Raw genomic sequence first — 12,899 nt, 5'->3', positions numbered from 1 at the left:
GCTATGAAAAATCGTATGTTTGTGATGCTGCTTACTAGCGAAAACACTTGCTTTTTGTTCCATTGAGGATCGTTGATTTTGACAAGACTGCCTCACACATATAAAACAATTAAGCATTATGTATAATTGCTCGTATAAGAAGTGGTACTTGACTAGAATTCTGCCATGAACCTCTTTCTTCATAATTATTTGCTTTTTGCCTTTCAGGAGTTACAAAATCAGTATAAGCAAGCACTTCACAAACAAAATTTTAAAAAAAGAAAATGCAGTTTTCAAAATAGGAAGAAATAAACTTCAGGGCTGATTGAAATCTCTAAGAAATAGTTCAATCAATCAATCATATCATACCATCCTATTTTCTACATTCTCCAGTTTATGTATTAAATATATTCTTTGCTAAGCTTCAGACCTTATCATTTTCAGATTATTCCATGTAATCTGTTAGGCTATCCATTTTAAAGCTAGTGGCTTTTTAAAGAAATGCAGTGGCTGTTTTAAAGAAACATTTTTAAATAAGATATACATTTCCTCAGATATTTTGTGCTAGTTCATATTCTAGTGCCTCCTAGTAAACTCTCTGGCACTGAAAGGTACTTCTGTTTGCAGTGTAATGTGTCACATGCACAGCCCATCCGGTACAGAACCACTTAGCTTTGCTTCACTGTTCTACTGTTTGAACCAAGGCCGTTCATGAGAAACCCCATAATACAATTGCGGCACCTCCGGGGCACCATATACATTTATGTAAGTTATCTCTTCTTGCATCCTTTGGGTGTCAGAACCTCTCAGCTTTGCTAACCATAAAAAATCCGCCTTAAGCATATTACTAACTTTAAAACTCTAATGATATGGATGTCATATTTCAATTTTTAAAAAACCTTTCCCTGCTCCACCCCCAAAAAAATCGAATAAAACTTATCCAGTGGAATCATGCTATGGTTAAACACATAAAATGTATTTAAAAGAAAAAGAATTGCGAATATGCTATAGCCAACCCCCCCAAAAAAAACACAGAAAACAAAAACAACACACACATGCACACACACGCATGCACACACACACATGCACACCCCCAAAGGCCGAGAACAACAAAAAAATCTTGTCAATAAGTAATAATTAAACAAGAAACAAGGCCAGGTGCAGTGGCCCATGCCTGTAATCCCAGCAATTTGGGAGCCAAGGCAGGTGGATCACCTGAGGTCAGGAGTTCGAGACCAGCCTGGCCAACATGGTGAACCCGTCTCTACTAAAAATATGAAAAATAGCTGGGCATGGTGGCGGACGCCTGTAATCCCAGCTACTTGGGAGACTGAGGCAGGAAAATCACTTGAACCTGGGAGGCAGAGATTGCAGTGAGCCAAGATCACCCCACTGCATTCTAGCCAGGATAGAGCAAGACTCTTGCTCAAAAAACAAACAAACAACAAACAAAAAACAAAAACACAAAGAAAAAAGAAAAAAAAACCAAAGTATTAACTCTAACTCTGGCAAGAGCCGCTATAAACAAATTGCTACTGATAGCAAGAACCTGTGCACTTTCTTTAACGTCATCAGGAGAGAAAGCACTTTCTAGGGTCTTAATGAGTATTAGCCTGATCAGTTAAAATGTGCACTGGGAGATGAGGAGCAAATCAACAGGACTATTCAGTAAGGACGTTTAAGTGATTTCAACATTATTTTTACTAATAACATTAATAATAGTAGTGATAAGAAACAATTATGACTGATGGTACAAAACTTCCATTGTGTAAAGACCATCTGGTTATGAGAGTCAGACATGAAAATCTGAAATTAAATCCTCAATCTGTCCCTCTAAGGTTGCTTTGTAGATAATGAATATCTTAATTTTTTAAAAAGGAAAAAGAAATCGATTGTACCAAACGTACAGCAGCTCTTGCTGAGAAAACAAAGTTGGTATGTCTATTTCTTTTCTAATTGTAGATGTCCCTAAACAAAACAAGGCCTCTGTGAAAGAGCTTGCAGATAATGGTAGTAAATCATCAGCCTTTTATTTTGTTTCTTTGCGTCTGAAGATTTTGATAGATAAAGCATTATTATACTCCTATTATTCCTTATTTCCCCAAGGCAAGGGCAAGCATTACTGCAGGTTTTCTTCCTATAGTAAAGCCTACTTAAAGATGTCTTTTGGGGGGAGAAGAAGCTAAACCTTTGGTCTTCTACAACAAATGCATAGTTTAAAACTTATCTTTATGTAGTAAAGACAGATATCAAAGAGAAAGCATCTAACTCAGAACCCAGAAGATGGCCAGTATTCATACATATTTGTTATTTTAGTTTTATTGATCATACCCGGGTTTAACTCTTTCTAACTTTTGGATTTTCTGGCAATATCAAAATAGAGTGGAGATAGAAGGACAAATATCGTATGATTCCATTTATGTAGGGTACTTAGGATAGTCAAATTCATAAAGATAGAAAGTAGAATAGTAGTTACCTGGGGTTGGGGAGAGGAAAGAATGGGGAGCTGTTGTTTAAGGGGTACAGAGTTTCAATTTGGGAAGATGAAAAAGATCTGGACGTGGCTAACGTGATTGTTGTACTTAATGCCAGTGAACTGTACACTTAAAAATCATTAAAATGGAAAATTTTATATATTTGTTGCCACAATTAAAAATGAATAAAGTATACAAATATTAAACTCTAAGAAATAGGTGAGAGGAAAAAAGTACAATATGGTAAAAAACAAAGCAAGGCATCTAGTTCTCTGATTCTCTTCTTGGTTAGTGTTACATCTGAGTTACACCTGGTCACGATGGCCCATAAAGAAGTGGGGCAGAAACCCCAGAACCTTGTGTTGACCATGTCATCACATTGAAGACCCAGCATGAGAGGGAGCTGGGTCTGATCACCATTCTTTGTCCGGCACAGCTAAAATGTCCCATTCATTGCGGATTCCTTCATTGTGTTATAAAAACTTGGATATTCTGAGCCAAATCAAACACTGGAAATTGCTAAATGGTGTGTCTGGATACTTGAAATTATGTAGGCAAAACAGCCTGGTGTTTGACAATATTTTAGACATGCCCTAGGTGTTTGTCATTGTGTAGATGTGAACTTGTACCTGAAAATACAAAATCTACGACAGCTTGCAGATTCATAAAATAATGAACTAAACTGGTTATTTAGAATCATGAAACGAAAACCTGTTTTTACCTTTTTTTTTTTTTTTTTTTTTTTTTTTTTTTGAGGTTTGGATTGGGTTAGAGATAGCTACAGCCTTGATTTTCTTTCATAATTTCTGTGGCCATCTAGTGATGCCTGTTCTGTCCATTTAGCCTAAATATCTACCTCTGGTCTCACTGTACTTGCTATAGTTTTATTGGTGCTCTTTTATTTTCTGAAAATAGAGTTCTTTTTGTTGTTGTTGTTTTGTTGTTGTTGTTGTTCTGGAAATAATAGCAAGAGAACCTTTTAGATTTTAAAGAGTAAAAACACATTTTTCTCTGCTTTCTTCATTTCCTATAGGGGTGCCACTCTCTGATTTTAAAATCTATTCAACCTGAAAACTGACCTCTATCTGCAGTTCACCTTTAATTATATTTTGTGAATTATTTGTAAGGACGATTGGTGCTGATGGCAGAGTGGCCGGTCATAATCATATTTAGAGGCATGCCTTTTCTAAATACTGGGTTATTCAACTCATCCTCCCTGAACTGTGTCTTGGTTCTCTTAGAAATGCATCAGTGCAAAAGAACTGAGGTTTTTCCTTGTGCTTGATCTAGAAAGAACTAACCCTATGATAGAAACTTAAGAAAAAATGTGAAATTGATAATGAATAAATTAAAGGACAAACACAAGCCCAAGCAGTCTGCTTCTTTGCAGGGTTATAGGTAGTAGGATTGGGGTTAGGTGGTGGAGAAGGTGTCAAACCACTCTCCCTTTTCTTCTTTGAGTTCATGGATGTCACAAGTTCTCACTGTCATTCCTGGAAGAACCAGAAAGTAAACTAAGATGATAATGTTAATCTCCACTTTTAGACAACATGTTAAGTTTCAAAGCATCATGACACAGTTTTGAGTCTATATTTTAATCTCTGATATATTTAGCCTTAGCTAGCGCTGACATTATTTTACCTAGTCCTGGTATTTTCCTGTGGTAACGTTCCTGTTTTCTAACACTCCTTATTCAGACAGAGACAATGAGAAGTTGTATTTGTACAATTTACCAAACACTCACCTCCACTGCTTCATTTTATTCTTTTACCCAGAGTTGTTAATCTAATTTTACTGAAGATGAGGAAAGAGAAAGAATGATTTCCCCAAAGTCATGTAGCAGAGGAGAAAGAGCATTCGTCTGACTCCAGGACCAGCGCTTTTTGTACCGGATGAAACGTTGCATTTGTGTTATTCCTAACCAGTTGTCTTGCTCTCAAGTCCCTCTTTTCTATATCCATCTCTGGCTTCCTAGACAAAAAAACAGGCTCTTATAGGAAGCATATATAAACTAAAACAGTGAATAAACTTTTCAAATAATTTGTTCTATGTTGCAAAAGTCAGTAAATAAAACAGGAGACATCCAATCAGCCAATTTCTTTATCCATGGGATATCAAGCTCCTTGTTTGAAGGAAGAAACTAATGACTTTCTCCTCCCTCTCCTCCTCCTCCTTCTTTCTCTTTCCCTTTTCTGTGACGACTCTGACTCTTGTAGTTGTTCTGATGTCATACCCATGGGAAGGGCTCCTGAGATTCTATGATGATCTCTCTGTAGACACAGCTTGGTTCCTGGGAGGAGTTAATATGCTCATTCATTGGTATGCTCGTCAAATGCATAACTCAGATATATCAAACAAGGTGCAGCTCTTTTTTAAAATTTAATTTAATTTAAAGTTCCAGGATACATGTGCAGGACATGAAGGTTTGTTTCATAGGTAAATGTGTGCCATAGTGGTTTATAATGCAGCTCTTTAGGAACCTCAGTAAGACCTTTGTCCTGTGAGTTAGCAGGAAAGGGGTGGCTTTGCCCCAGAGGAAGGGTAACTATTCATGATGAGGTTGAGTTTTCTATTGCCCATGCCCACACCTATTTTTTTTAATACAAGGAAGGAGGGAGACAGGGAGGCAGATGAGTAGACAAGTGGCAGAAAATACCTTTCCAATGCTCCCATGCTGATCAATATGCCTGCACCACCATGCTGGGTCATAATCCCTGTAACTTGGCTTCGTTTACAGGGTCCAACGCAGGATGCCTGAAGCTGAATGGACATAGACGGGACTGAAAAGAACAGAACACAAGGTCTCCATTCTTTGGACACGCTATTCGTATTCTATTCCCATTTTTAAAAAATTTGCATAACATCTTTCTTCTCCCCGTTGCCTTTCCACATCCTCTGTTGGTGATAAATAAAGGGAAAGATGTTTCCCAACAAAAGAAAGTTCTAGAGGAACGTCTTCACAGCCTAATTGGCTGTCTCTTAATTTTGAAGAATCTTGACTATGTCTGTTTCCTAATTAGACTAGGAGAACCTGATGGGGGTGCTGATATTACCTCCTCCAGGAAATTAAGTGTATAAGACAGCTTCTATCCAAAGGGAACTGTCCACTCTTTCTCTAAGTAATTACTTTCCCAAACTTCACATCAGTGAAACTTGAACCTTTTAGAAGAGAAAGGCCTTGCACCCTCTGCCCAGGTGTACATCACATGTGCCAAATCACAGAAAAAATCTTGAGGAGGTCTAAGTTGAACACTTTAAAGTTAGAAGATTCTCCCAGTTTTCTCTGCCTGTTCTGTCTCTATATGTAGTTTCATATTGATTATAGATGTAGATATGCACATTTCCTCTTGACGAAGAAAAAGAAGTTGTGCTCCTGCAAATGAAAAACAAATTCCATTATTTCTTAATGACTCTAAGTTTTCCCAAACTGAATTGGACCCTGCAAAGTGTAGTCAGGTACTTGCCTCTGGCAGAGGCCACTATGTAATACATTAGGGCGAGAGGGAGGAGAGCTTGTCACACACGGAGCCATTGTACCATTTTATATACAACAGGAAATATCTCCCAAGCCCCACGGGTGGTCTAATAGCCTAAAGCATCAGAATTGATTACCCTTGGCTTGCTTAATTCCAAATGTCCTTGATAGTCAACAAAAGACTTGGTTGATGCAGAATTCTAAACTCCCTGCCCATGGTTAAGCACTGTAGTAGTAGCTGTCTGGACAATAAGAAGAGATGTCTGAAAAGAGTATGAACCTAAGCCACTGACTTGTAATATAGAAATCAAGTCAGTCATCCATTATGCCTGCAACATTTGTGTTATGCAGAGGGGTTGCTTCTCCCTTTCACAAGCAGGAAAAATGTGAACTGCAGTGAAGGCAGGCAGAGACTTTACTTCCTAGGGCATAGACTTATTTTGCTGATAGAAAGGCCCTGGGCCTCAGTAGGCTCCTAATAAAAAATAAGATAAACATAAAAAAATTAAAAATAAAATTTGAAAATAACATTAAAAGATTAAAAATAAAACCATCTATTCAATGGTTTCTCTCTGCTCTTGGAGTAAAGACTAAAATCTCCCAAGGACCTGCTTGATCTGGCCTGTCTCCCTCTGCATTCTCATGAAGCTCCTCTCTTCCCGCTCTGAGTATCCTCTGCTGCTCTCCTTTAGCTCTTCCAGTTCAACTCACTGCTCCAGAGCCTTTGCACAGGAGGCATGTCTTGTAAGTAGAACACTGTTTCCTTCCTCTAGCCTAGTAATGCCTGTTCATCCTTCAGCTCAGATGTCACTTCCTTAGGGAAGGTTTTCTTCCCTTTGGGACCAGATCAGTGCTGTCTGTAATAAGCACTCATAGTTCACTGGAATTTTTCTTTTGAGTATTAATCAAGTTGCAAGTATTCCTTAATGGGATTATTTAATTACCATTAGCTTCCATAAGGAGGAACTGTAGTCCTGAACCACATAGTGCATTCCCCTCAATGAGGGACCACATACCGGGTGGTGGTCTCATAAAATTATAATGCCGTACTTTTACTGTATTTTCTGGAATGAAGGTAACAATCCCATGTAGATTTCCAGGACCTCAGCCCTAGAGAGGGTCACTTAGTAAATTTAGTGTGAAAATCTGTATTCAAAACCATCACCTAAGGACATTCTGATGCAAGTAAGCCTCATCACACACTAGAAATGCTTGTCTAGGTTGGGCATGGTGGCTCATACCTGTAATCCCAGCATTTTGGGAGGCCAAGGCAGGAGGATCACTTGAGGCCAGAAGTTTGAGACCAGCCTGGACAATCAGCAAGACCCCATCTCTATTTTTTTAAAAAGAAAGAAACACTGGTCCACATTACTTAGAGGAGGAACCTTTAGAGAGCACAGCTAAGTCCATATTCTTTGTCTAAATATTTTGTATAGTTCTATTTGTAAGAGGTAAGGAGAGGGCCTTGAGATTTCCCTCAGGATGAATTCAGTTCTCTGTGGGAAACAATTCTCCACAACCACATTTTAGTTCTAACCTAGAGCCAACAGATGGTAGCTTTGTCAGTGTTGGTGGTTCCTGATTCTATTGAGAGTACAGGAAAATTATCAATCAATGGTTCATGGCCACAGGGTAGGTGCTGAAAGAAGATAAGAGGGCAGACTAATGGAACCCCATAACCAAGCTACATGGCTCCATCTCGGACATCTGAAAGAGGTAGTGTGGTGCAGTGAAAAGAACATCAGGCCAAAGTTGGTCCTGCCATTTACTAGCTGCACAGCCTTGCTTGAATGAAACTTTTGGGCATCGGTTTGCTTATTTATAAAATGGGGGCCATTAATATTACTTTGTGGTGGTGTCAGAAGGATCAGACATAACATATATAAAGCCCTTGGCATGTAATACACATGCAAAAAAGCATACATGTATGTACATACGTGTGTGTGTGTGTGTGTGGTAGATTATGTGTATCTTGGGTTTCAAGGGAAAAGCCAAATTATATATTATTTTTTCTATTCTAAAGCCTTGTTTAAAAAACGGGTAACAATCTCTGAAACACAGATTTCTGGGTTTTTTTGTTTTTGTTTTTTGTTTTTTTTTTTGAGACACAGTCTTGCTCTGTCGCCCAGGATGGAGTGCAATGGCACGATCTCGTCTCAGTGCAACCTCTGCCTCCCGAGTTCAGTCAATTCTTCTGCCTCAGCCTCCTGAGTAGCTGGGACCACAGGCATGTGCCACCACACCTGGCTAATTTTTGTATTTTTAATAGAGTGGGGTTTTTACCATATTGGCCAGGCTGGTCTTGAACTCCTGACCTCGTGATCCGCCTGCCTTGGCCTCCTAAAGTGCTGGGATTACAGGAGTAAACCGCCATGTCTGGCCTCTGTTTTTATTTTAAGGGATTATGTGAATTTGAGTGGAAGCATTGTTACATCTATACCTTCTTGCTTCACTCAGGCAAGAAACTGAAAGGGAAATTCTGTATCTTTAACTTATCCTCCACTTCTCAGAATAAAGAAAGCAAAACATTTCAAACTCTCCAAAAATTTTGTCAACCCATTAAATGTTTATTAGCATTTTACTTCCCAAGTACAAATCAGAAATAGAATAGTTTTAGCCAATGAAGTCTAGTTAGGAAAATAATGTTTTATATAGGAAATAATCAGAGAACAGTACCAGGTGGTATGCAAACCTTTCTAGCTCACAGAAGGGCAGAGAAGAGGGAAAATGGACCATGTAACCCAAGTCTGTGACCATGGATTTGTGGGAATGGGAGAGAATATTCACATTGAAGAGTGTGAGATGGGGGCGAGGTGCTGAGGTGGGTCACTGAAGGTTGAGCAATAACCTCAGAGATAGTCCAAAGCCTCCCTTGGGTGGTAGAAAGGGCAGAGAAAGTCAAGTTTTTCCAGACTTATCAGAGAGCAGAACATGGATAGACCCAGCAAGGGGAAGAAAAATTGGAGGCAGGAGAACTGTAGTAGCTTCTGATTAAAAATGGAGATGCAGTCAGGTGCAGTGGCTTGCACCTGTAATGCTAGCATTTTGGGAGGCCAACAGGAGGATTGCTTGAGTCTAGGAGTTCGAGGCTAGCTTGGGCAACATAGCAAGAACTAGTCTCTACTTAAAAAAAAAAAAAGAGAGATGCCTCTCTGGGTGTTTGTGTTCATGCTTTGGTTGGGTTCACGGTGATTGCTTTAGCTGGGGGTGGGTGGAGTACCCATGAGAGTTATTGCTGGGCTCCACATAGCTGCAGTGGGGGGGTCAGGGCATGCCATCAGCTGTCAGTGGTGGTTGGCACAGCCCTGTTTGGGCTGCTCTGTGAACATGCAGAGAGATTCCATCGTCTCTCACAGTACATTTTGCTTTCTGTAAAAATTGTCCTTGGGGTAGGAAGATCCTCATTTTCGGTATAGAACAAACACAAATAAGATATTTCATATCTTCTCTGCCATTTTCACCCTTCCCTGTAATTGGAAACTCTTGCCCCCAGTCTCACCTGTAGGATTCTATCTTCAAATGCAGAATTCTCTTCTCCTCACCAACCCCTCCCTGTCTGTCTCATTTTTTCCCTGCTTCAAATTTTCATGATCTTTTGTTTTTCAGTTCTTTTGATTAGTGATGGTAAAGGGAGTAGGGGAGAAGAGGGAAAGGACTCTTCTGTTTCATTAGTTTCTGATAAAGTGTGCAGTTTTTAAAGGCTGCTTTCAAAAATCCACACACTTTCTGTTGAACAGTCTTTAATTTACCTCCTCTTTTCAGACTTTGGTTTTGTGCTCAGAGGCATTCAGACCTTGTGCACCTCCACATGGTGTCTGAACTGCCTCCAGCTGATTCTGAGGGTTGAGCTTTTCTTTACCCTTCAGCTTGCTATTAACCATTTTCTTCTTATTCCTGGAGTATGCTCATTTCCCTCAAGTTCACTGCTGCGGACTTTCTCTTGGGAGTCACCCCCAATTATAATATCAAACCCAGTTTGTGGGGTGATCTAGCTGCCCAATGCAGCTCTCATACTCAGACACTCCCTGTTACATAAGACAAAATGAATTCTCTTCTCCTCACTAGTAGACACTTACCCAAGTTGCATTTAAGTCTGGGTTGCTTATAAAGCATCAACATATCACCTCCCCCGATTGCACCTAGTATGTTTCATAGGCAAAACCTGAGAGAATCTTTGTTGTTCTAATTAAAGTTATTGTGTTAGCAACTCGAATTATTACTCAGTGACTAGATGTATGCATATTTCTTTTTAAAATCTTTTGGGTGCTTGGGATTTGAAACCTAAGGGCTTTTTCATTTTTGTAAGTTATTTCCCCAATGAGACACATACAGCTTGGGTTGTTGAGGTTTGGGGAAAGGAGTAGAGGAGCTTCAGGGTGCTCGTTCCTGGGTAGTGAAAGTCACAGTAGGTGACTACTTTTGGGCTTCTTGGTGAGTCTTACTCTGTGGGAGTCCTCCCTTCCTCCTTCCCTCCCTCCCTTCTTTGTATCCTTTCTTTCCTCTTCCTCTTCTTCATGACAGTTGCTCTTGCTTTCCTTTCAACTAGAAGTGAAGGTGCCTTCATCACTCTTAGGCTCTCTCTCCCCTTATCTTTTTTTGATGTTTTTTAAAATTTATTTTATTTGTTTTTTTGAGACAGGGTTTTGGTCGGTTGCCCAGAGCTGGAATGCAGTGGCACCATCATAGCTCACTGCAGCCTCAACCTTCCGGGCTCAAGCCATCCTCCTACTTCAGCCTCCCAGGTAGCTGAGACTACAGGGTGCGTACCACCAACTCCTGGCTAATTTTTGTAATTTTTTTTGTAGAGATGGGATTTCACTATTTTGCCCAGGCTGCCCTCAAACTCCTGGGCTCAAGTGACCCACCTGCCTTGGCCTCTCAAAGTGCTGGGATTACAGGCATGAACCACCGTGCCAGACCCTCTTCCCCCTTACCTTCCTAATCATCTCTCCCCATCCACCGCACCCAGGCTTCACTTCCTCTTTAAGTCCTCAAGGTAAGCTTCAAAACCAGCCACTGCTTGTGACTCGGAGTCTTTACAGATATCATTCTTGTTTCACTACTTTTCAGTCCAGCAGAATAGCTCAGCCCTGTATCAGCCAGCAAGTTTCTTTCCATCTTTCTGTCTGTTCAAAATATTTTAAAGGCCAGGCGCAGTGGCTCATGCCTGTAACCCCAGCAGTTTGGGAGACCAAGGTGGGCGGATGATTTGAGGTCTGGAATTTGAGACCAGGCTGGCCAACATGGTGAAACCCCATCTTTACCAAAAATACAAAAATTAGCCAGGTGTGTTGGTGCATGCCTGTAATCTTAGCTACTTAGCTGAGGCAGGAGAATTGTTTGAACCTGGGAGGTGGAGGTTGCAGTGAGCTGAAATTGTGCCACTTGCTGTCTAGCCTGGATGACAGAGCAAGACTCTGTCTCAAAAAAAAAAAAAAAAGCCCGAAATATATTTAAAATATTTAGGACTTCTTTGGAGTTCTTAGGGCCTAAGAACATTCTGGAGATTTTGCACTTAACACTTGGATCCAGTACAATATGTAATGTAGTTGTGAACATGACCTTGCTCCTAATTCCCTAAAAGCCAACCAGATGTCCCTACTCTTGTTTCCAGACCTCCTGACCCCAATCAGCCTCCTCTAAACCATCTCTTATCCTAGACTTCTGGGACTCTGAGAATATTGTTGTTCATTACATCCATTCTTACAGTTGGTCCACAAATACCTGGAGAAAGGCCCACGAGGGGCTTTGAGGTGTATAAATATAAGACCTGAATTACAGTCTCAGGATGTTGCCCATTCCAAGTCCCTACGGGTAGGGACCTAAGGACCCCTGGGAAAGGAACAAACAGGGATTTCGAATGTATATAATTTTCCTATCATAAAACAGGAATGGTTCTGTTTACATATCTCTTGCTAAACTTAATTTTGTACTGGCTTAAGTGCAAGCTTGATCAGAGACACTAGTAGAAGGAAGCTTCTATGAGCTCTGGTCCTATTGTACGAATTGGTCTCTAATTAAGGAAGAGTTTTCCCTTCAGGGTTATACACAGAATCTTACCCTATTAATTTGTTTCTGGGCCTTTGTTGCTATGAACTTTGGCCAGCCTTTCACCCCCCATCTGTGAACACACTCTGGGAATCCCGCACTTCCACACTTTCTGGGTGAGGAGAGAGACAAGTGGCTCCCGTTTAGGCTGCATCTGACCTAGCCCTGTCCCTCAAGGCTCCCACCCTGTCCAAGTGAACATAAGAGTAAGACTCCTAGCCCTGGCCTTCTCCTAACAACAAAAGAAAGTTTCAGTTTCCTGAAAAGTCTTGCACTTTCCATCTTTCTGTCTGTTCATCTACTCCCTGTCATCGGAATCACTCTTCTGGATTGACATTGGAAGGGAAATGAGAGTGAAAATGTCATAGGAGCCAGAGCTTTTCCACCTTGACTGTGTCATTAAGCAGCACATTCTATACCATGGAATTTAAGATGCCATCAACTGTAAGACGTAACGTTATTTTATGTCTGATATGGTTTGGGTATATCCCCACCCAAATCGCATTTTGAATTGTAGTTCCTATAATCCCCAGATGTTGTGGGAGGGACCGAGGGAGGTAATTGAATCATGGGGGTGGGTTTTCCTCTGCTGGTCTTGTGATAGTGAATAAGTCTCACAAGATCTGATGGTTTTATAAAGGGGAGTTTCCCTGCACACATTCTCTTGCCTGCTGCCATGTAAGATGTGCCTTTTCTCCTCCTTCACCTTCCACCATGATTGTGAGGCCTCCCCAGCCACGTGGAACTATGAATCCATTAAACCTCTTCTCCTTTATGCATTACCCCGTCCCAGGTATGTCTTTTATTAGCAGCATGAGAACGGACTCATACAATGTTCCACAGGAAAAAAGAAACCAGCCGATTAAACTATGATAATCATTGACTGAAAAAATATGCATCCTAGAATCAATGAAATATGTAGC

Source organism: Nomascus leucogenys, chromosome 4, assembly GCF_006542625.1.
Source record: "Nomascus leucogenys isolate Asia chromosome 4, Asia_NLE_v1, whole genome shotgun sequence".
Lineage (NCBI taxonomy): Eukaryota > Metazoa > Chordata > Mammalia > Primates > Hylobatidae > Nomascus > Nomascus leucogenys.
Note: the sequence above shows the minus strand (reverse complement) of the source record.